A 23,298-nucleotide genomic window follows, 5' to 3' on the forward strand; every position below is an offset into this window, starting at 1 on the left:
CTGTCAAGGCTTCTAGCTCCTCTTGCTTGTTCTTCATGCTGCACACATTAGTGTAGAAGCACTTCATGTGTGGTTGAGCGTGCCTTTCACCTTGTGGAGCAGTCTGAGGAATCTCACTGCCCACTTCCCACTTCCAATCTAGTTTAAAACCCTACCAATCAGCCTTGCTAGTCCCTGAGCAAACACCCTTTTCCCCTTCTATGAGAAATATATTCCATCAGGTGTTAGGAGACCTGTCAAAGGACTGAATATCCCATGGTTGAAAAACCTGAAGTTCCATTTATGATATCAGTCACGTAGCCGTGTGTTGATTTGCTGGGTCTGCCTGTTCCATTCTGTATTCCCGTCTGCAACTGAAAGGGTGCAGGGAAAAAACACTTGAGCACCTGAGCCATTGACCAACCACCCCAAAGCTCTGAAATCCTTTTTGATTTGCTTAATACTACTTTTTCCTCTCTCTTCCCTGCCAACATAAAAAAACAATGGCAGGTACAAGATGGAGGATCTTACTAGCCTAGGGAGTTGTTGAGCCACATCTCTTACTCTGGCCCCGGAGAGGCAGCAGACTTCCTTATGGGTTGAGTCAGGATATGGAGCTCTCTGTTCCCTTCAGAAGGGACAATTACTCTTCTTTTTCTCTTTACATGTGAGGTTTTAATGTATTTGCTGGGTTTCATGTGGGGTGTGGGTTGCTTAGAGGACCCCTCCTTCCCAGAAGGGTCTTTATCAGCAGCATCAGCTGCTTGCCCATCCAGTTCCAGGGCCTCATACCTGTTGTATACAGGCACCTGGGAAGGTGGGGCAGGCTGAAGGTGTGTTTGCCTGCCGCCCCAAACGGTAATCTGTTTCCATTCTCCCCCATCTTCTGGGTCAGCCCTTACAGTCTGGTGGAGAGAGGGTAGGGGGTCCTTTGTATCTGGTGCCATGGTTGGTTTCTGCTTCTGTGCCAGGGATGGTAGACTGTGAGCCCACCAGTCAATCTCTTTTTCTGAGTCTCTGATGCTCCTCAGCCTGGTCACCTCCTCTCAAAGCTCTGTCACCAGGCTGAGCAGCTCCTTCACTTGGGCACATCACCCACGGGCTCACTCGCTGCTGCTGTCAGTCCCCAAGCAGAAATTTAGGCACACTCTGCAGCCTAGGACCTGGACAGCTGCATCTTCCTTCCCAAGCTCAGTTTGGTTGACTGTATCAGTTCTTGCAGCCCCAAGGACCATGAGGGACACTGAAGGCACTGCTCTTCTCTGAGTGGATACCATGCCTCCTGCTGTAATTAGATCCTTGGTAGCGGGTTGTAGCCTCTGTTTGAAGTGTTAGGGTCCTTCCCGCTCACCCTTGCCACTTGCCCTTCCACTAGAACTGCCGCTCTAACTGCCTCGCTCCTGTTTGCTACGCTCCTGGTCGCCTGCGCTCCCTAGGGGACGTTTAAATATCCTGGGAACACTCCCGCCACTTCAGCCTCTTGCATGAGATCAGCCAGTTTCTGGGCAGTCCCACTGCCCATCTGCGGATTTGCCTGGCACCAGGTCTGCCCTTCTTCTTACCTTGATCCATGCTCTGCAGCAGAACTTACCGTAACTGCTGCTGTGCTCCTTGCTCACTCGGCCGTCATTGTCCCTCTCCTCCACTTGGCTGTAGGCAGGGCCCCCCGCTAGTTCTCTTTGCTTGACTCTGGTAGGGAGATACAATAATCCCACCTACCCTGGCTAGAAAGCCTCCCACTGGAAACTGGCGCATCTTTTCTCTTGGGAACTTTTTTTCAACTCATGTACTCGTGCCTCTAGGTCAGCAGTGGGTTTTCCATGCCAATTACTCATAGCTTCCCCCTGGTCACACAGGAAAAAACATAATTCACCTCGTAATATGTTCCATTTCTTTTGAGACGGTCCTGCAGAAGGGTGTCTTCTAATAGCTGTGTCTCAGGCTGTGCAGTTGACAAGCAGGATCTGTCCTCCCTTTTGGACAGTTTGTCAAACAGTTTCTCCAAAGCCAAGACACAGGCTTGTAGGGGAGAAGAGTGTCTTCATAGTGCCGCAACATGTTCTCTATTTCACCCACAGTTGCTGGCTGGTCTCTCACTGAAATGGCAAGTAATCCTAAAGTGTGGGTATAAGGTGATGGTGTACTCTACACAGACTTCTGCAGTATACCTCAGGTACGTGGCACTTCATCAGGATCTATAATTGTCTGTGGGTCACTGTAAATTATCTCTCACACAGCCACTTTTCTCAGATACCTAATATCTTTCTCCATGGTGGTCCATTTGGTTGGGTGGCATACAATATCATCCTTTAAAGGATACCTGATTTTTACTGCTGACAAGATTCGCCTCCAGAGGCTTTGATTTTGTTTTTTCTTTGCAATCGCCTTATCAATGCCACCATCTCTGGCCAGGAATCCCAATTGACTGGCTTTATTGCCATCTGATTACAAACTATTGGCCCCGCCATCCCAGCATCAAATCAGCCAAGTGACAATTAGCTCACCTTCATGATGGCTAAAATCTTGTTTCACAGTTCTCAATTCCTTCAGAGATGAGTGGACTATTACCTCTTCCTTTACTGATTGCTCTGCTTCAGAAGGACCTTCTCCTTCCTCCCCGATTGTTCTTTTCCAGAAATAACTTCTCCCTGCTCTTCGTCTTCATCTTCCTTTGCAATGGATTCCAATTGTGTTTTCTTTTGCTTCCTGCTGGAAGGGGCAACCAATAGCACTGAAGTCTGAATGGTCACATTGCATATCGTGGAGGTTCAAGTGGATGCAGTAACTGGCGTTGGGGTTGGCATAGCTACAGTGACAGTTGTTGAAGTTGTAGTGGCCACAGTAGCTGTAGTCAGTGTTGGTGTGGCTGTGATGCCCGCACTTGGGTTGCAATAGCAGCATTAACTGTTATTGGCACTGGCATGACTGCAGTACCCAAGTTAGGAACTGGAGTGGCTGCAGTGCTTGTTGAGGGGGTTGCAGTAGCTGTTGCATCTGTTGTCAGAATTGATGTGGTTGCAGAATCTGTCACGGGAGTTTGAGTGGCTGCGGTGCACATTGCTGAGGCTTCAATAGCAGTGTTGCGGTTGAGACGGACAAACAACATGGACCAAGTTCTTCCAGGATGAAAGTAGTAGATGCCATTTATTGCTACAGTGCATTTTTATATAGTTCTACCAATTCATGTGTCTCTTCACTATTAGTTACAAGTTACAGCAGTAACATCTCATTGGCTAATTTTGCTGTCATCAATGTTACTCTTCTACTCCCTTCTCTCTCATAGGTACATCCCTTCTCTCTCACGGGTACAACTTAATACCTCCAGATACTCCTTTACTCCCATCCTTCTCAAGGGTAAACCTTAATATCTTCAAGGCTGATCTCTGTTCCCATACCCTCTGTCAGGGATTCCACAGACCCACTGTAGTTTCCCACATAGCCGCAATACCTGTTGCAGAAGTTAGAATTTCTACAGTCCTCCTGAGTAGTTTTACCACCAGCAAAGACTGACACACATTCCAGAGACCCAGTAATACCAACAAGCTTCACTCAGTTTTCCAGGGATATTCAAATTTCCCAAAAGCATCTATAATTTGCCCCAATGAAAAAGGCAAAGAGTAGTTGAATAACTCTCCTAAAAGATCACTCCTGCAACTGAAAAAACAAAAGGTACAATTCTGTTTAATTTCTTTTGCTTCTACCAGAGAATTCCAAAAATACATACTCCTGAAGTATGACACCGATTAATAGAAATACACCATCGGCTTAACTATGACAATATAGAGCGATGCTACAGAACTCAGCAATAGAGCAATTATATCAACTTTATCCCAACTTCCAGAGATTACATTCTGCACATAAACACTGACAGGAAGCATCAACCCCAAAAAAGGCATAATTGAATACAACCAAGTGAGCAAATAATACAAATAAAACCAGATTTGCAACAACATCCTTCAAATCAAGAGAATCACTGCAATCTGTATTAACATCACCACATGACCCATAAAGAACACAGATCTATCTTTTTCTCACCCCTCTGAAACTTTCAAAATGTTGATACTCTCTCAAGTTAGTTTTCTGATTTCTCCTCCCATCAGAAGATTAGAACTCCGATCGCTCAAATCAGGAGTCCAATGTTCTCTTACTTGCACTACCTGAGAAGTTGTTTAGGTAAATTGTCAGAGACCCCTCTTAGCCCTTCTCAATTGCCCCATGCTATTTGGACACCAATAGACCTGTCACAGTTTACTGCAGGGTGACAATAAACTGTGGCAGATGCTCTCTGTTAACCCCCTGCCCTTCCCATTAAAGAAAGGTAATAGGAGGAAAAGGGAGAGAAACTTTCAAATTGGAAAGTTAAAAATACTTTATTAATGATATTGATAAACAGATAAAATATTACAAAATATGCAAAACTAATCTTGAATTTTCCGGTGCAGTGCAACAGCCATAGCAATAAGTCTAAACCTGGGCCTCTTCTGCATACTATTGCTACCATTATCAGCTCCGGAGCAAACAGTGTCTGAAAAACATGCAGCCAAATTCAGAAAAGCACAGTTCTTTAGAAGAACTTACCTGAAAGGAAAATGCACTGAAAGAGAACTGGTCTTGTTTTAAACAAAACCAGGACATCCATTTATATCTAATGCTAATCCTCCCATAATTTGCTGTTTCGTTGGATGAGGAATGTAAAAGGTATACCTATTGCTCAGCTAATTAGAATTGCATATAAAGTGTGTGATAGCTGGAAAGAAATGGAAAAAAGAAGCAAAAAGAGCCCAGGCCTGTGCCGTACTGCTAAATTTCAGGCCTGTGTGAAGCTGCAAGATAAACTCAGCTCATTGTAACTGAGGAGTCTGCCAGGGCCTGGCAGCTCCCATTTGTTACCAGTGTTTACGCCACCTGCGTGGCCTTGGCTGTATCTAAACTGCAGTGCAAAGGAAAAAAAAAAGGAAAAAGCTGGCTGCCCGCTGCTAAAGCAACAAAAGGAGAGGCTTTTTCTCCCTGCCACAGCGATATTGCTGCTAGAGAGCTGTAATACTGAATGGAGACTGAGAGTGAATTTAAAGGCAATGAAGCTGGGAAATTATCAACAAATGTTTTTAATAGACTTATTCTGTGGTAACTAGTTGTAAGAGACTTCTTAGAAAATTCACCCTGCTAGTTCTTGGGGGTCATGGGAAAGAAAGGCCATTTTTGAAATGTAAATGAAATGGAACGCCAAATTTGGAAAAAAGTTTTAACACATGAATTCTTGTATATGCCAGAAAACCCTATACCGCTTAGGTCAAGATTTGTTAAGTAAATTGTAAGCTCAAATAATATTTTCTGAGAATTCTATTCAGCTACATATCCCACAAGAAAATGCTTGGAAGGCATAGATCTGCTTGCTGCAAGCAAAAATCTCCAAGGAAATTTTGGATGCTGTATTTCCACTAGTATGGGCAGCTGAACTACCTGGTAAAGCCAACACTACATTGACAGAGATAAAACTGAAACAGGACTTCGACCCAGTAAGGAAAAACAATATCCAATAAACAGGAAAGCCAAAATGGGGTTAGAGGCTGGAATTTTTCAGGAATGCCAATCAGAATATAATACTTTTATTTTGCCAGTAAAAAATCCACATTCAAAGGAATGCTGGTTGGTACAAGATTTGAGAGCCCTTAATCAGACTGTGATAAATGTGCACCTGGTAATGTGTTGCAGGGTGTAAGAGCGAGATAAGGACTAAGCAAAACAAGTCGATTCAATGTGAATCACGCTAAGCCATTTATTACAGAAACAAGTCTCCTTATATACGTAACTGTATTCTAATCACGCGTCCACGCTCCAAGCATGGATTCGTTAAATGAGTATCGTGGGCTGTCCATGCTCTGGAGTCTCACTGATGATACGTCCGATGATTCATGCCACGCCAGGACCCGGGTGATTGAGGAACGCCCCTCTTTCTCACAGCAGACTCTGTTCTCGAAGCGGCCTTGAGATACCTTTGAGCCTGACTAATTCAGCAACAGATCTTTATCTATCAAAACCCAGCCACAGCAGGGAAGTAATTTAGGGTTCTGCTTGCTGCAGAACAATGTTTAGATTTCTTAAAGAGAAGTACGACTTAAAAGAGTTTGGTGGTGGGTTTACTCTATTATTTACTGCATGAGGGAAATATGACAAGCCAAATGCTGCTTACCTTCTCTCCAGGCACCTGTATCCATTCACAAAACAAACTTTGAGATGTCTTCTGTCCCTGATAACTGTTCACTCTGGAGTCTGTGTCTTGGAGCTCCGGAGACAAACTTTCAGGTGAGGCCTGTACCTGTCACAGTGCAAACTTTCAGGATTCTTCTCTCCCTGATAACCATTTGCTCCAGAGTCTGTATTTAGAGCTCCGAAGACAAACTTTCAGGGGAGGCCTGTACCCATCGCAGAAGCAACCTTTCAGGCATTCCCTCCGTGACAGCCATTTGCCCTGGAGTATATGTTTAAAGCTCCAGTGGCAAACTTTCAGGCGAGGCCTAATAGCCATATGCAGAGCAGACTTTCAAAAAACAAAAAGAGCTGGGTCTCTTTAGCTTGGAGAAGAGGAGACTGAGGGGTGACCTCATTAATGTTTATAAATATCTAAAGGGTGAGTGTCATGAGGATGGAGCCAAGCTCTTCTCAGTGACAACCAGTGGTAAGACAAGGGGTAATGGGTGCAAACTGGAACACAGGAGGTACCACTTAAATATGAGAAGAAACGTCTTCTCAGTGAGGGTAACAGAACACTGGAACAGGCTGCCCAGGGAGGTTGTGGAGTCTCCTACTCTGGAGACATTCAAAACCCGCCTGGATGCCTTCCTCTGTAACATCATCTAGGTGTTCCTGCTCTGGCAGGGGAATTGGACTAGATGATCTTTTGAGGTCCCTTCCAATCCCTAACATTCTGTGATTCTATGATTCTATGATTCTATGATTCTCTGAACGGTTATCAGGGAGAGAAGAATCCTGAAATTTTGCACCGCTATGGATACAGGCCTCACATGAAAGTTTGCCTCTGGAGCTCCAGGACACAGGCTCCAGAGTAAGTGGTCATCAGGGAGGGAAGATGCCTGAAAGTTTGCTTTGTGAATGGGTACAAGCACCTGGAGAGAAGGTAAGCAGCATTTGGCTTGTCATATTTCCCCCATGCAATAAATAATAGAGTAAACCCGCCACCGAACTCTTTTAAGTCGTACTTCTCTTTAAGAAATCTAAACATTGTTCTTCAGTAAGCAGAACACTAAATTACACCCCTGCGACAATATGACAACCCCAAAATTCACACCATGTGTCTGAGGGTGTTGTCCAGTCTCTTCTTCAATACTGCCAGTCTTGGGGCTGTGACTACATCCCTGGGGAGGCTGTTCCAGTACTCCACCACCCTCTGGGTGAAGAACCTTTTCCTAATATCTAACCTAAATCTCCCCGGCACATCTTCCTGACATTCCCTCGCTTTCTGTCATTGCTCACTAGAGAGAAGAGATCAGTGTCTACCCTTCCTCCTCCCCTTGTGAGGAAACTGTAGACCACAATGAGGTCTCCCTTCAGTCTCCTCTTCTCCGAGCTGAACAAACCAAGTGACTTTAGCTGCTCCTCATAAGGTTTCCCCTCCAAACACTTCACCAACTTTGTCTCCCTCTTCTGGACACGTTCCATTAGCTTAATATCTTCTTTATACCGTGGCACCGAGAACTGCACACATTACTCTGCGGCAATGGAGAACAATGCAGACAGAGACGCACACACAGGCAGAGGTTGTGTCAGCAGGGAGAGCAGAGCCAGGCAGAGCTGAGCTGAGCTCTCTTTAATTAAGAGTTCTCAATGTATAGGTTTATTGGACCAAGAGGTTAGACGGGATATTTTTTTCAGTAATTGTTATTCCAAACACACCACACTCATCTTGTGACAGTTCCCAGCCACGTTCCCATGCATATCTTGTAGGCGATGTTCCAGCCCACTCATTCACACACCCAAGCCCAGCATTCATACACCATACATACTGGGGGCAGTGTTCCAGCTCAAGATATCATTCTCGCTGGCCCGGGCTATCACTACTTACACGAATAAAAAACATACTTGTGTATAACCTGTCCAAGGCCCTTTACATTTTGACTAATTGCTGCAATTTAATCATGTTAGTATTATTCGTCCAGATGGTCATGTTGGTGTTGATCTTCCTTTATCATCCAGGTAGCTGGAACTGCACGTCCTGCCATTCACACAGTACTCCAGGTGAGGTCACACCACTGCAGAGTGGGACAATCAGCTCCCTTAAGCGGCTGGCAATGCTGTGCTTGATGCACACCAGGACAAAGTTGGCGCTCTTGGATGCCAGGGCACACTGTTGTCTCATGTTCAACTTACCATCAGCCAGAACCCCCAGATCCCTCTCTGCAGAGCTGCTTTCCAGCCTCTCGTCTCCCAATCTGTATGTACAGCCAGGGTTGCCATACACTGGGTGCAAAATCTGGCACTTGCCCTTGTTGAACTTCATGTGGTTGGTGATTGCCCAGTTCTCCAGTTTGTCCAGATCATTGTGCAGGGCCTGTCTGGCCTCGAGAGGGTTGACAGTTTCTCCCAATTTTGTGTCATCAGCAAAATTACTAAGCAATCTCTCAACTCCTAAGTCTAAGTCATTTATAAAGACATTGAAGAGTACTGCCATTAAGATGGATCCCTGTGGAACCGTGCTAGTGACCGGTCATCAGACAGACATAACCCCATTTACTAGAATCCTCTGAGCCCAACCCGTCAGCCAATTGCTCATCCACTGTATTGTGTGTGGGAGATTTGAGGGATTTTCTTGAAGTTAATGTGTGGACGGGTTTCTATTAGATGGAGATTTTTATTAAACTAGCCAGGCCCAAAAGAATTTCAAGGCCACCTTGGAAAGCTGAAAACACGACGTAAATCAACAGACCTATTAGCAGTGAGACTCGGGCATGTGGACAGCTCGTGAACATAGACAATATCCAATCAGCTAATGCATGCTTGGAGCGTGGACAGATGATCAGGAAATAACTGCATATATAAGGAGGCTTGTTTCTGTAATAAATGGCTTTGCTTGAATTCATATTGGATTGTGTGGAGTCCATGAGTTTTCGCCCTCTCATTGTTTGTTTATCTAGCTGTATGCTGGACATCTTGTCCAGGAGAATACTATGAGAGACATTAGCAAAGGCTTTACTGAAATCCAAATAGATCACATCGACAGGCCTCCCTTGGTCAAGTAGGTGGGTAACCTTGTCGTAGAACAAAATGAAGTTTGTTAAGCAAGACTTTCCCCTCATGAACCCATGCTGTCTGGAACCAATGACTGTCCTGTCATTCAGATGTTTCTCAATAACTCCTAGAATAATCTTCTTCATGATTTTGCCAAGCACAGAAGTGAGGTTGACAGGCCTGTAGTTGCCGGGGTCATCCCTGTTGCCCTTCTTGTAGATTGGGACAACATTTGCCAGCTTCCAGTCATCTGGGACCTCTCCAGATTCCCAGTAACATTGAAAAAGCATGGGGAGAGGTCTTAACATCAATATAAGATGTCCTTAACATCAACAGTTGACATTATGGGGTGAGCCTGTTCCTCGACAGATGCTATGAGCTCGGCAATATTTGGTACAATGTCTGTTAAAGGGCCTGAGTTAGCATTAAGTCTCCAGTAATCTACAGTTAGCCTCCATTTTCCATTTGGCTTATGAACAGGCCACACTGGAGAGTTGTAAGGGGAATAGGTTGCTACTATGATCTTTTAATTGTTCTAATTCTTCTTCTAATTCTTCTTTTAATTCTTCTAATACTGGAGTTATCCCTTCCCTTGCCCCTAAGGACAGTGGTAAGGTTTAACATTTGTTAGCTGCAAGGGGGAGAGCAAAGGCGTGGGGTGTAGCAGTTGTATATCTAGAGCTGTCACGCCAAATGACCAATTCCTCCCCTCATTATCAGTTCATGCTCTACCCTTAAGAACATCAAGCCCCAAAAGATTATTTGGGAAGGGTCCTATGTCCATGGTCACTGGAGTAGATGTGTCGTCTCCAGGTAAAAGCAGACTAACAGTAGCCAATTTCTGTGTGTGTATGTTGCCAAAAGTGTCTGCAACAAACAACTGTTGTTTTGACAGAGAGATACCACTTTGTACCACATCTTCCATCTTAATAGCCAAGATTTCAGTTCCACTATCTATCAGGAATGTTAATGGTATCAACTCAGATCCCACAAAGCAAGTAATAAGTAAGTCACCTCAGTTTAAGTCACAGGTGTGAGGTGGCTAGTAAGGGGGGCATAGATGGGGCAGACCTTGACTGACATCCAGACTGATCTTTAGTTTGGCATTTTGCCATCCCACCATTTTGCAGAGGCCTCTGGGCCTTTCTGCCTTTTCCTCTTTCATCTCTCCGGGATGAGCTGTTTGGGACCAGGGTGCTGCTTCCTGGGACTGGCTGCTCGGTGCAGACAGAGTTTGTGAGGAATTGCATTGTGTATCTTTATTTAATATTCTATTTTCATTTAATATATATTATTAGTAGTAGTATATTAGTGTTATTTTGTTATTTTAGTAAACTGTGTTTATCTCAGTCTACAAGTTTCTCCCTTCCCTTTCGATTTTCTCCCCTATTCGGGGTGGGAGGGAGAAAGTGAGCAGTTGTGGTTATATTGATAGCTCAGGTTAAACCACAACAGTATCCCATACTAACTTTAAGTATAGTAAATAGTAGAGTATTGACCGCCAATCCATCTGTACTTATTAAATATTTTATATAACAAATTTACTGATTAGAACTCAATAAAATAACTACTACATCGGATCTGCCCGAATGATCTCTGACTCTTCTCCTGTGATAAAACTGGCGTAGTCAGCAGGATGGTGGATTCAGTCACTGACTGTTTACAGAGACATAGAATTAGTTCTTCTCCAAGATTTTCTGAATTGGGATAGTTGGAGTAAGATAGAGGAACAGTTAAACCTCGCAAGAGGGAAACTGGAAAATGGTAAAGAAAAGGGAATAATATGTAAGATGTTGGGAAAGTGTTTGGAAGCAGCATGTCCATATAAAAAATGCAAAGACAAGGAAATTATAATATTACAAGATGAGGTTGACCAAACAAAGCAACAAGAAATGCTGTTACCTCTGCAAATAGAACAATTGCTGAAACAACTTGGGGAGGAAAAGGAAAAATGAAAAAGAGTAGAGGACAAACTAGAACTCATGAGAACTCGGGTCCCCAGTCTCCCAGACCCTGTGAAGATCCATAAGTTGATTGTGCCCCCAGAAGATTGGGATGGACATATATGGGGGGACCCTGACCAGGAATTTAGTGATGAGAGTAGTGAAGCGAGTGAGTTAGATGAATCAGAGTTTAAGGTGACCCCTATTACTAAAACTGAAGTGTTTATAGAGCCCCAGGGGGGGCAACCAAAGAAATATGACAGGAACCATTCTGTGGGATCTCTTTTCAACTGGCTAATTTTGAAGAAAAATATGGGCAGAAGTCTGGCAAGAGCCAAACTGAATATCTGTGCCATGTCTTCTTACCTGGGAGACATCATATTATGTTAAACCAAGATGAAGAAGACAGCTTTTAAGAACTAGGGGTATTTTTAACAGGGGGACCAGATCCTAACAATGAACCACATTCTATCATACACCAAATAGCTTATTGGGCAAGGGGCATAGGCCCTCGGGAATGAGGAGAACCCACTGCTATCCCTATATGATCAATGAGCGAGCTATCAACAGCTGTTAAAAAGGTAGCGTGCATTCAAGCTATGAATGATAGGGGTGAACATGGCAACTACCCCATCTCAGCTTCTGTAGACTCCTAGGCCATAAAGTCATTAATACGGGGAGCTCTCGCTGTTTTAAAACTGTATCTCATTGCAAAAAAAAAGATTAAACAAAAGACAGCAGTGGAGCTAAATATTGTATCAGAGATAGGTGGATACACCCTAGCCATTCACTAGTAGGGGCAACCAGTCCGGAATCTCCTTGCCAAGACCTGTGTTATTTCCCTTTCCAGGAACAGTACCAGGGACAATACCAAAACACCTTCCCTGGAGACTGGGTCAACCACTGGAAGAATACTTAGCCTCCTCACAGGAGTAATCATCTCCAACGTGAACCAGATCCAGTTTATACATCGACAAGCCAAATGCATGGGGTGGAGACCCTCACTTATTTGTACTAATCATTATGGTAACAGTCATAACTGCCCTTAAGCCTGAGTGCATTACAATGACAATCGCTAACAAAACAAGCTATAATTGTACAAATTTAGGAATCCTACCCATTAACATGAATTTGGCAGGGGGAAATATAAGCAGAATATGCGGAACGCAACCCCCAAACAATTAAGAGGAAATTTACTTACTTAGTTTTCAATATGGTTCCTTCAAAAAGTGGCATAGATATAACAAGTCTAGTAGCTGTTCAATGAGTGTTACATTAAAAGAAAATATGGAAAGAGAAATACTATGCATGTGGAGATATAATTTATCCACAATTGAAACCGGGATAATTTATATTGGCACAGCAAAAACTACCTTAGCCCTCACAAAGCATTCTTCTACCTCCGAGACCCCCCATAAGACTATTGAAACCTTATCCCCACAGATGTCTGAAATCAGACCCTATGCTGTGAAATATACAGGCCACCAACAAGAGCTATTTAATCCATCATGGTGCCTCAAGAGAGTGGCACCATCAGTGCAGGTTAATATCTCTGCAATTAAATCTACCTGTTCACCATTCCTAAGTACACCCTATATAGGATGGTTAGCATGGTTGCACGGGATGCTCTCTGATGGACAGGGGACATGCGGTGGCATTGGATTTCCTTGGCACACCTGAAGGTGACTTCTCAGAAGTACGTTTTGCACTGCTGGGCAGTGAGGAGGCACGACCATCCTGGTGCCCTGCTGTGGTGACGGGAGAACTAGGACCTGGCAGCCAGTGGGCAGCTTCAGTCACTGTGTTGTCCCAAAACAGGGTTCTTTACCCAGTGTGCATACAAAAGAGACAGATTTAGCACACAGAGACGAGATACTGTGTTTATTACAGCGTTGCGCAAGCCTGGATGCTGGAATAAAAGCCAGCATGCCAGCAAGAAAAGTAAAAGGCATTATATACAAAATCTTATCATTATGTTCACACCCTAAAGATCCAATTGGTTACTCATTTGCATATTGTATTACATAATCCTTTTAGCATATAATGAGCAACATTCAGCTAAAGGACACTTTATCCAACAGTCTTGAGATCTGCGTTAAAGCAAGACTCAACTAATTGTGCAGGCTTCAAAATGTCTAAAGCTGCAAGGTCAGTAGTGTTTGTAGTTCATTATTAGGTGTTTTGCAAGTCACTCTTTGTTATATGAGCAGGCTGACCTAAAACTGAAAGGATTTATATATCTTCAGGTTAGCAATTGCAGACAAGATTCATTCTTTTAAGTGATGACAACAACTGGGTGGGAGCACAATGGTCAGACCCCCTTCTTCTGGAGGACCGGTGCAGGCACCCAGGGAGGGGGACACAGGGACCCCTGCACATCCAAAGGGGAAAGCTGGGAAGGTGCAAACTGGTTAACACAACTTTTCCTGCTTGGCACATCACTGACTCCATACTTTTCTTCCTCCCCAATGCACCTTGCAGGTGCACAACCCTGGGCAAAAGCAAGTAATTTCTGGGGACCCCAAAGGCTCCTCAGTCTTGCTACTTGGCAATGGCAGGAGCTATGTGGGGGACATGATGGTAACAGGGCAGCTGGGGACCAGGTGCCTTGCTGCAGTGGGGAAGGTGCTAGAGCTGATGGCAAAAATGTCTTAATCTGGCAGCTTAACGAGTCCATTGTGCCTTGCCACCCCAGAAAGTGATGAGAAACCAATTAGAAGGAAAATTACAGCTCAGCAAGCAATTCCATTGAAGGGTTCCCCCCACACATGGCAGGAGGGGAGGGCCAGGCACTGCTGGGAAGCACACAAAGGATGGCAGATCCTCACACCACATTGATGCCTGCTTGCCTGCAGCTGAAGCCATTTCAGAGCTGTCCTGAGAATGGAGGTTGGCCCCAGCTGCAGCCACCAGGCTGGCAAGGAGCTGCCTTTTCAATGTGCTGGAGGAGCCAAAGGGGGAGGCTTGCCACAAAAGCATCACTTGGCAGCAGCGGCATCCTCGGTACAAGCTGGCACCTTCCTCTCCTCCATCTCCCCGCCACCCTTTGATGCCTCACAGCTGGGCACACACCTGCCACTGCCTCTGGCCAACCATGATGTTTAAAATAAAACTAGAGCCTTTAAAAATGATGGCTCGGACTCTGAATGTGTTCATAAAGTTTCGATAAGTGGGTTTCTGCTTCTTGCCCTTGCGCCCTCATTACTGAGGAGTGACGTGCAATGGCCTGAGGTGCTGGTCAGTGCCCATCTCCAGCATGTGGTGTCCCACAGTGACTTTTCACCCTGAGATGGAAAAAAAGTCTCCCTAGTGCTGCTGCCTGCATGGGTTTGTTCTTTTACATGATTGCCAAGTGGAAGGATTATGTCAAATGATCGCTATTCAGCTGGCATGCTCATCCAGAGATTGCACAGGCACGTCATGTGTGAGGCCGGAACAAAGATTTAATTTTTTATTTAATTCTTGTGGTTGCAAGGGGAAGATGGAGGCTGAGCTGTCTTGGCAAAGATGGCCCCATCTGGGGGATGCTTGTGGTTTTCTCCACAGCTGGGAGAAAACCTGCACCCCAGGAGCTGCTGAAAGGGCTACCTAGAGCCAGCAGAGACCATGCTCCCATGTGGAAAGTACGGTCCCAGCATGGTGTCTGCCCACAGGGAGCATTAATGTCTTGTCTTCCCCCTTCTCTTCTAGGTCTCAGAACTGGGGGTGAGTCTTCAGGTGGCTCAGGGAACACTTTTCCACTACACCTTCCATGTTTGTAATGTTTCTTTGTACTGAGAATTCAAAGCAACTTCAGAGTGCCTGTGTCTCCCATGGTTTGTTCTGTCCTCCTCATATTGCCTATATGTAGCTCAAAAAAAAAAAAAAAAAGCTAAATTTACAGCAGAACTCTCAGCTGGATTTTACACAGCATGACTTGCATTCTGGTGAAGAGGAGCAGAGAGCCTGGAGCAGGGAAGCAGTGGGAGCTTAGAATCAAACCAGTACTGGGATCTACCTGTCTCGCCAACAAAAGCAGGAGTGAGCAGAGAACGTGTCCATTCTCAACACTGATGGTTCCTGTAAACGTACAGTTCAGCTCCTGTGAGAGAACACGCAGCATGACACTGCTACTGCATCTGGGCTCATGAGGCGTTTCTGAGTTGAGGATGGGAGCCTGTATATGCAAAAAGGATCGCAGACTTGCAGCCCTGCCAGAGAACCCTCTCCTTCAAAGCCACTATGACACTATGAACCCTGGCCACTGGCAGGTATTCAATGGCTTTGACCAGGAAGATATGGATATCAATGACGATGACAACCCTTTCAGTGTCTTCAGCTGGTTTGGCTTCAACAGCATTAATGGGATTCACTGGTGGCACCAGGAGTCCCTGCACACGTGGAGAAAGGTCCAAGACCCACCCGCTCAAGGTGTCTCTAGAAGAGATCTACCACGGCTCCACCAAGAAGATGAAGATCACCTGCAGAAGGCTCATCGCTAATGGTCAGACCATGCGGACTGAGGACAAGATCCTAAACATTGTCATCAAAGGGGTCAGAAGGAAGGAACCAAAATTGCATTTCCCAAAGAAGTGGACGCCACTCCAGACAACATCCCTGCTGACGTCATCTTCATTCTCAAGGACATCCTCACTTGCACATCAAGATGGGATGAACATGGTCTACACCGCAAACATCAGTCTTAAAGAGGTGAGGATCAGTGGGAAATCCCATGGGGTAGGAGGTGCTGCTGGGTCATGGCACATGGAGCCAAGAAAGGAGTCAGTCCTTGTCCCGTGCTGATGAGGAAGGACCAGGTAGGTCATGAGAGACATGAGCAAAGACCTCTGCAGAGAGGAGCCACAGAGACCAGCTCATGCTTGGTTTTGGAGATGCTCAACCTCTGTGTCAGGTGTAGGACATGGGTGCTGCAGTCCCTACTGAATGTGCCTTGCTTCTTGAGCCAATACAGGTGGTATTTACCCATTTTCTCCCTTCCCCATATGTTTTGTCCTTCTCTTAGTATATTCACATGTGGAAGAGAGCCCAGATCCTCTGTAGGAACAAGGAAAAACCCAAGTTTGCTGGCATGGGTCTGGTCCCTCTTCATTCTTGTAGATGAGCCTGCTATGGCTTAGGTATTGTCCAGGATAGCACCAGGTATCTCTCCCCATAGACCCCATGCCAGGAATCTCTCCCCATGACCCCGCAGGGTCATGCAGAGAAAGGTGGAACCTCACCCTTGCTGAGCAATGCTTTAGCCAAAACCAGCTGTTTCTTTGGTTCTGGCTTCCCTAGATAAAGAACCAAATAAACAAAATATGTGGACAGCGAGCAAAATCCAACACATACAGGCTCTCAGTCCTGGAGGTCACAGCGGGGCTGGATGCATCAGAGCCAGCAAGCTGCACGAAGGTGGGAGAGGAAGGGGAGATTACCCTGGTACAAGATGTGCCATTCACTGCTGCTGCTGTATAACTACCTTTTAATAAATTCCAGCTTCCTGGCATTGAGAGCGCCTCACCTCCTCATTTGGGTGAATGATTATTTACTGGATGTATCCTTGAATGAGACTTCGCCTAACCCAGGCAAGTGATTATTTCTTATGAGTACCCTGAAGAAGCCTCTAGTTTTGTTTCTTGTGAGTGACTACATTTTTGGCAGCTGCCATTTTTTTCCTGAAGACAGATTTATGTTCTCAAATGCATTTAATAGAAATAAGCTCGTGACTACATGCATGTTGTGGATCCTCATTATTCTTATGTTATTGTATTCAAATACTCTCCTTAACTGATATCTGAACCAGTATTTTATGTTATCAGAGTGCTAAATATGTGTAAAACCATTGAAATTGAATTATAATGTTTATGAGCGAAATCAAGTAAAACAACACCTCCAAAGAGCAGTCTCAGCTAATGTGCAAGGCCTGATTTAGGATTTAGCCAGTGCCCTGTAAAACAACTGCATAATTTGTAAGAATTGGCACTGTAAGACATAATGGCTAACATTATCTAATAGCATAAAGTGATTAGACCCAAAAACTTGGTTTTCAGGCCTCAATCTGCATATATGGGTTTTTGTGGGAATTGGATGTGCTTGTGTAATGTTTTTTTGTGTAGTCTTCCAAATCATCTGGAGAATGATAGAGAATGAAAAGAAGAATAAAGCCAGGGTCCTTGCTGTGCTCACTGTGAACCAGATGTTCAAAAACAAAAAAGGGGGAGATGTGGGAACAGCAGTTCCAGCTAAAGAGCCTTGAACAGCTTATACAGAAGTATGTTTTTATGAGTGTAATATAAGTGATAGCCCAGGCCAGTGAGAATGATATCTCGGGTCAGAAAACGGCCCCCATATGTATGATATGTGAATGTCCTTGGGCCTGGTCTGTGAATGAGTGGGAACGTAACTGAAACAAAGATAACATTATTGTGGTGTGTTTTTAATAACAATTATTGGAAAAACATCTTATGTAACATCTTAGTCCAGGTCTGTATCTGTAAATCCTATAAATTGTCACTGACTAATAAGGAAGGCCTCAGCCTGGCTCAGTTCTCTGCTCTGCCCGGCTCTGCGCTCCTTCCTGAACAAGATCTGTCTGTGCGTGCATCTTTGCATCCTGGTGTGCATCGTTTTTAATCGCCACAACGTGCCATGTTGCAGCATCTGACCTGCACAAAGCAGAGGTGCTAGAGCACTTTCAAATGCAAACACTCCCCCAAACACACAATTTTTCCAAAAATTCCCATCCAACCCATCCTCCTTGGCCCATTTTCTACTCTGGCAGCAGGGAGGCTCCTGCCCTGCCTGTCATGGCTCTCCTATCGCCAAACTTTTTATTTTTCCCCAGACATCCAGCTTTTCTGCCTTGTACAAGCAAGCAGCATGGACCCTTTGCCGAGGGAGGTGCATCACATTCTGGGTTTTTATGTCACCTGCTTTTCAGGCCACTTTTCCCATGAGAGGCTGGACTTGTTGAGGTTCGGTGCAGTATTAATAGAACTCCGCAGGATCCCACATCCCCACTGTTAGTTTTGTCTTCCCCTCTTTGATACTTGCTGCTGTTCGGGGTCCCAGCTGTACTGTGGTACCAAGAAGACTGTCTCACGCATGTAGGGCAGAGGGATTGCTCCTGCCCATGGTGGTCACCCTGGAGCTGGACTGTTTCTAATCTGGGACCACGGTACCAAGGCCAACCATGCTCGCCTGTCCCAAGCTTACAACAGCCTCAGCTGTGCCAACCAATGGGGTGCAAAGCACTTGGAGATGGTTCCATCCAGCCTCCGGCCCCTGCCCAGGGCTGGGGGCTGTCCCTGGTGCCCATGGAGCAGCTGGACAGCACCTGCCTGCATCTGCTGCCTGAAGAGCCCCAGCCAGCAGGAGGAGGGGGGAAAGCCCAGGGTGGGAGCATTCTTGTTTAGATGAGTTGAGTTTACATTGCCGCTTTTTTTTTTTTTTTAAATATACATACATATATATATATATATATTTAATTAGATAAACTCCATAAGGGTTTTTCTCTGCCTGTTTTGGGGTTCCTGGAGTGGTGCATCATGTGCATGCGCGTATGCATGTGCATACATACCACAAGTCTGGGTGCAAAAGCAGAGCAAAGCATGAGCAGAGCTATGGTTTTACTAACATTTGTGTTCAAACTTTGGGATTTTACTAGGAAGAGAGATGCACCTGTATATATTTTTCTATGGGGACAATTCATTCAGGAGGTATTTCTGGGCGTTAGGGTGGAGCTGGGAGGCGCATGGGGCAATCTGGCTTTGTTTTTAAATGCTGTATTTTTTAATATTTGGGTTTCCATCAGGAGAATTGTATAGTTCTTACCTTTTTTGTCTCACTCTGTCTCCTGTCTTTTTTTTTCCTGGGAAGGGCTCCTACGGAGTCACATTTGACTTGGCTTTGTATGGTTCCTCTTCGACTACAGCATCGCTGAGAAAACCTCTGCCAAAATCACAGAATGGTTAGGGTTGGAAGTGACCTCTGGAGATCATCTAGTCCAACCCACCTGCTAAACAAAGATGATTAAGGGAGTGGAGCATCAAAGGGAGTGGAGTACCTCCCTTATGAGGAAAGGCTGAGGGAGCTGGGTCTCTTTAGCTTGGAGGAGACTGAGGGGTGACTTCATTAATGTTTACAGATATATAAAGGGTGAGTGTCACGAGGATGGAGCCAGGCTCTTCTCGGTGACAACCAATGATAAGACAAGGGGTAATGGGTTCAAACTGGAACACAAAAGGTTCCACTTAAATTTGAGAAGAAACTTCTTCTCAGTGAGGGTGATAGAACACTGGAACAAGCTGCCCAGGGAGGTTGTGGAGTCTCCTACTCTGGAGACATTCAAAACCCGCCTGGACGCCTTCCTGTGTAACCTCACCTAGGCGTTCCTGCTCTGGCAGGGGGATTGGACTAGATGATCTTTTGAGGTCCCTTCCAATCCCTAACATTCTGTGGTTCTGTGTAAAGCAGGTACACCTAGAATAGATTGCACAGGAATGCATCCAGGCAGGTTTTGAATGTCTCCAGAGTAGACTCTACAACCTCTCTGGGCAGCCTGTTCCAGTGCTCTTTCACCCTCAAAGTAAAGAAGTTTCTCCTCATATTCAGATGGAAGCTCCTATGCTTCAGTCTGTGCCCATTGCCCCTCATCTTATCGTTGGGCACCACTGAAAAGTTTGGTTCCATCCTCTTGACATCCACCCTTGAGATATTTGTAAGCATTGATAAGATCCCCTCTGAGCCTTTTCTTCTCCAGGCTGAACAGACCCAGCTCTCTCAGTCTCTCTTCATAAGAAAGATGATCTAGGCCCCTAATCATCGTTGTAGACCACCACTGGACTCTCTCCAGTAATTCCTTGTCCTTCTTAAATTGGGGAGCCCAGAACTGGACACAGTCTAATTCCTGTCCCTGCATATGACAACCCTACAGTTCACACCATGTGTCTGAGGGCGCTGTCCAGTCTCTTCTTGAATAATGTCAGGCTTGGAGCCGTGACTACCTCTCTGGGGAGTGTGTTAAGGTCATTTAGTTTTAAGGTCTTTCTAGAAGTTTTCCTCCCATTAGCAAAGATTTTAAACCTGACTGCTTCATGGTCACCGTGGCCAAGGGAGCCACCAGTCACCACATCTCCCACAAGACCCTCTCTGTTAGTGAGAATCAAATCTAGGAAGGCACCTTTCCTGGTCAGTTCCCTTAGTATCTGCACCAAAAAGTTATCATCCAGATGCTTCAGGAATCTTCTGGACCTGTTGGTGCCAGCTGTATGATATTCCCAGTTGACACCTGGCAAGTTGAAGTCCCCCATAAGGACAAGGGCAGATGATTTGGAGGTTTCACTTAGTTCCTTAAAGAATAACTCATCAGTGTCATCATCTTGGCTGGGTGGCCTGTAGTAGACACCCACGACGACATCTGCTTTATTTGTCTGTCCCTTAATCCTTACCCAGAAGCTCTCAACTTTGCCATCGCCAACTGCCAGCTCCATGCATTCCAGCCCCTCCACTACATACAATGCCACCCCCCTACCTCTCCTACTCTGCCTATCCTTTCCAAATAGCTTGTAGCCATCCATCATGGTGCACCAGTCACAGGACTCATCTCACCAGGTTTCACTAATGCCAATTATATCATATCCCTGGGACCAGGCCAAGGCTTCTAGTTCATCTTGGTTTTTCCTCATGCTGTGCACATTAGTGTAGAAGCATTTCAACCCCAAGTTCCATCAGTGACACCAGTCACTTAGCCATATGTTGATTTGCTGGGCCTGCCTGTTCCATTCTGTATTCCTGCCTGCAACTTGAAAGGGTGGAGGGAAAAAAAAAAAAAAAAAAAAAAAAAATCACTTGAGCACCTGAGCCATTGACCAACTTTGTTTTCCTCAGTTTCAATGAGAACAGAATGTTTTATAGTGGGTTATTTTTTGCGATTTTTTTCATGTGAGCATTGAGAGAAAAAATAAAGTATTTTAAAAAATATACATCCTTGGGGTGTGTTGTGATGGGAGATGCTGGGGCTATGCTCACCCTGGCCTGGGCACAGGCAGCAGGGCCAGGGAAGGGGTTTGGCCCCCATCAGCATCAGGGGAACCTTGTTTGGGCTCTGTGTCCCCTTGGGGCTCCCTGGACATGGCTGACACAGGCAGCAGGAGCAGTGGCTGGCCAAGAAGGGTCTGTGAATGGTGACATGGTTCAGCCAGAGATGGGACAGTGAAGGGGGGGGGTTCCTTGCTAGCAGAGGCTGTTCAAGGGGGCTGGAGAGACACTGGTGCCTGGCTCTTCTTGGAGTGGCCCTGGGGCTGGGCAAGAGGCAGCAGCACGCATTGTACCCAGGGACATGCCCACTGATACCAGGAAAAAAGTTTGCCCATAAGGCACCAAGCAGGAGCAGTTGCAAGGGCAGGCACTGTGAGCAAAAATCCACGGGCATTGTGCCTTGGGAGGGGCCTGGGCAGAGGCTACCAAACCTCAAATGGGGGACATGGCTCACTTCCCCCTCCCAGGCAAGAGCTTGGGGCCATGAAATCACCCTGCAGCAAGCTAACTCCAAAGCCCACACAGCAGCCAGGACTGGGAGCAGCTAATAGGCTGGGTAGACTAGGGGGCAGAGCCAGCACAGCCCCCCCAGCCATGACAATACTGCGAGGGATGCCCATAGGGCAAGGGATGGCCATGTGGAGGGCATGCCTTTGGAGTAGGAACACCCATGTGGCCCAGATGCCCATGGGGCAGGGGATACCTGTAGTGGAGGAATGCTCATGGTGTGGGGATGCCCTTGGGGCAGAGTTAGCCATGAGGAGAGGATGTTTGAGGGACAGAGATGCCCAAGGGGAGGGGGCCTGGGTACCTATAGGGTGGGAATGCCCATAGAGATGGCCCATAAAATGGCCTGGATTAGGATAAGGGACATGCTGAGCATGGTCACTGCCTGCCCTCTGCTGGCAGGAGCATCCTGCTGAGCCCAGAGGGTTTTGGGATGCTGCAGGGCCCCTATCTCTTGGGTCAGGGTCCAGCCTCTAACTCACACGCCTTGGCTAGGTGGGAGGGTCCCGCATCCTGTATGCACCATGGCTGGGTTGCACATGGTGTCTCTGAGGCCTGGCTGCAGGGCTGGGGGGGAACATGGCTCTAGGGTCACATGGGGAACCCCAAGTGGGGAAGGCACAAGGAGATTCCAAGCATGGCAGCGATGAAAGCGCTGTCCTCAACTGTCCACCTTGCTAATCCTGCTCCATCCAGGGCAAGCCTCAGTTGACAGCACCTTCCTCTCACCAGCACCTTTGGGGTTGCCCAGTTTCCCCAACAAGGTGCTGGGCAGGGGAGGAGTGTGACACAGGAAGGCTAATGGGTCTCTGCTGTAGGGCTGGCCCCTGGAAAAGGGTGCTGGTTGGGGCCAAACCCAGTCTGTGGTGCTGCCTGCTCTCTTGGGGGTGCCAATTTGGGGGATACTTTCAGCCCCCCAGCAGGTTTACACAGCTCCAGCACAGGGCAGATATGCTCTCAGTGCTCTCATGGGTGCTGCCCTCACTCTGAACCCTGTTCCAGAGGTGTCAGGGAAAAAAATATGGGGGTTTCCTGCCCTCGTTACGGATTTAATTAGCATTTGCAATTAGGAGAGGTGGCAGGGAAGGCTTTGGGCTGCTGGAAGCTGGGATACACACACCTTACCATCCCATGCCCTGCTTGCCCCAGCCTCCACAGCACACAGAAACACCAGGGTGGATCTGCTGGGGGCTTGCTAAATGGGCACAGCCCCAAACTGGCAAGGAGGAAGAAACCCACCCACTACGGGAGCTGGGGAAGGCTTTCGGGAGAGTCCTGGAGAGCTCCCAACACATGTGCAGAACCTTCCCAGATGGCTGAAAGTGGCTGGTTTCTGGTTCACTCCTTGGCTAGAGCTGCCTCTCTCAGGATTGCACTGATGAACAGGTAGGATACCATGAAAGCAAAGTCAACATCTGCATCCACACTGTAGGAGCACAAAGCAGCAGGAAGAAGTGCAGACAGGGAAGCAGCACTGAAATAAAGGTTTCCAGGTGCCAGTTGTTCCCAAAAATGGCTGGTGTGGGGCAAGGGAAGTGCCAGGCCTCCCTGCTTGGCTCTCCTGACCCCTGGGAGTCTACCTATGAGAGGGACAGGCCATCCTCAA

This window comes from Nesoenas mayeri, assembly GCF_963082525.1.
Source record: "Nesoenas mayeri genome assembly, chromosome: W".
NCBI lineage: Eukaryota > Metazoa > Chordata > Aves > Columbiformes > Columbidae > Nesoenas > Nesoenas mayeri.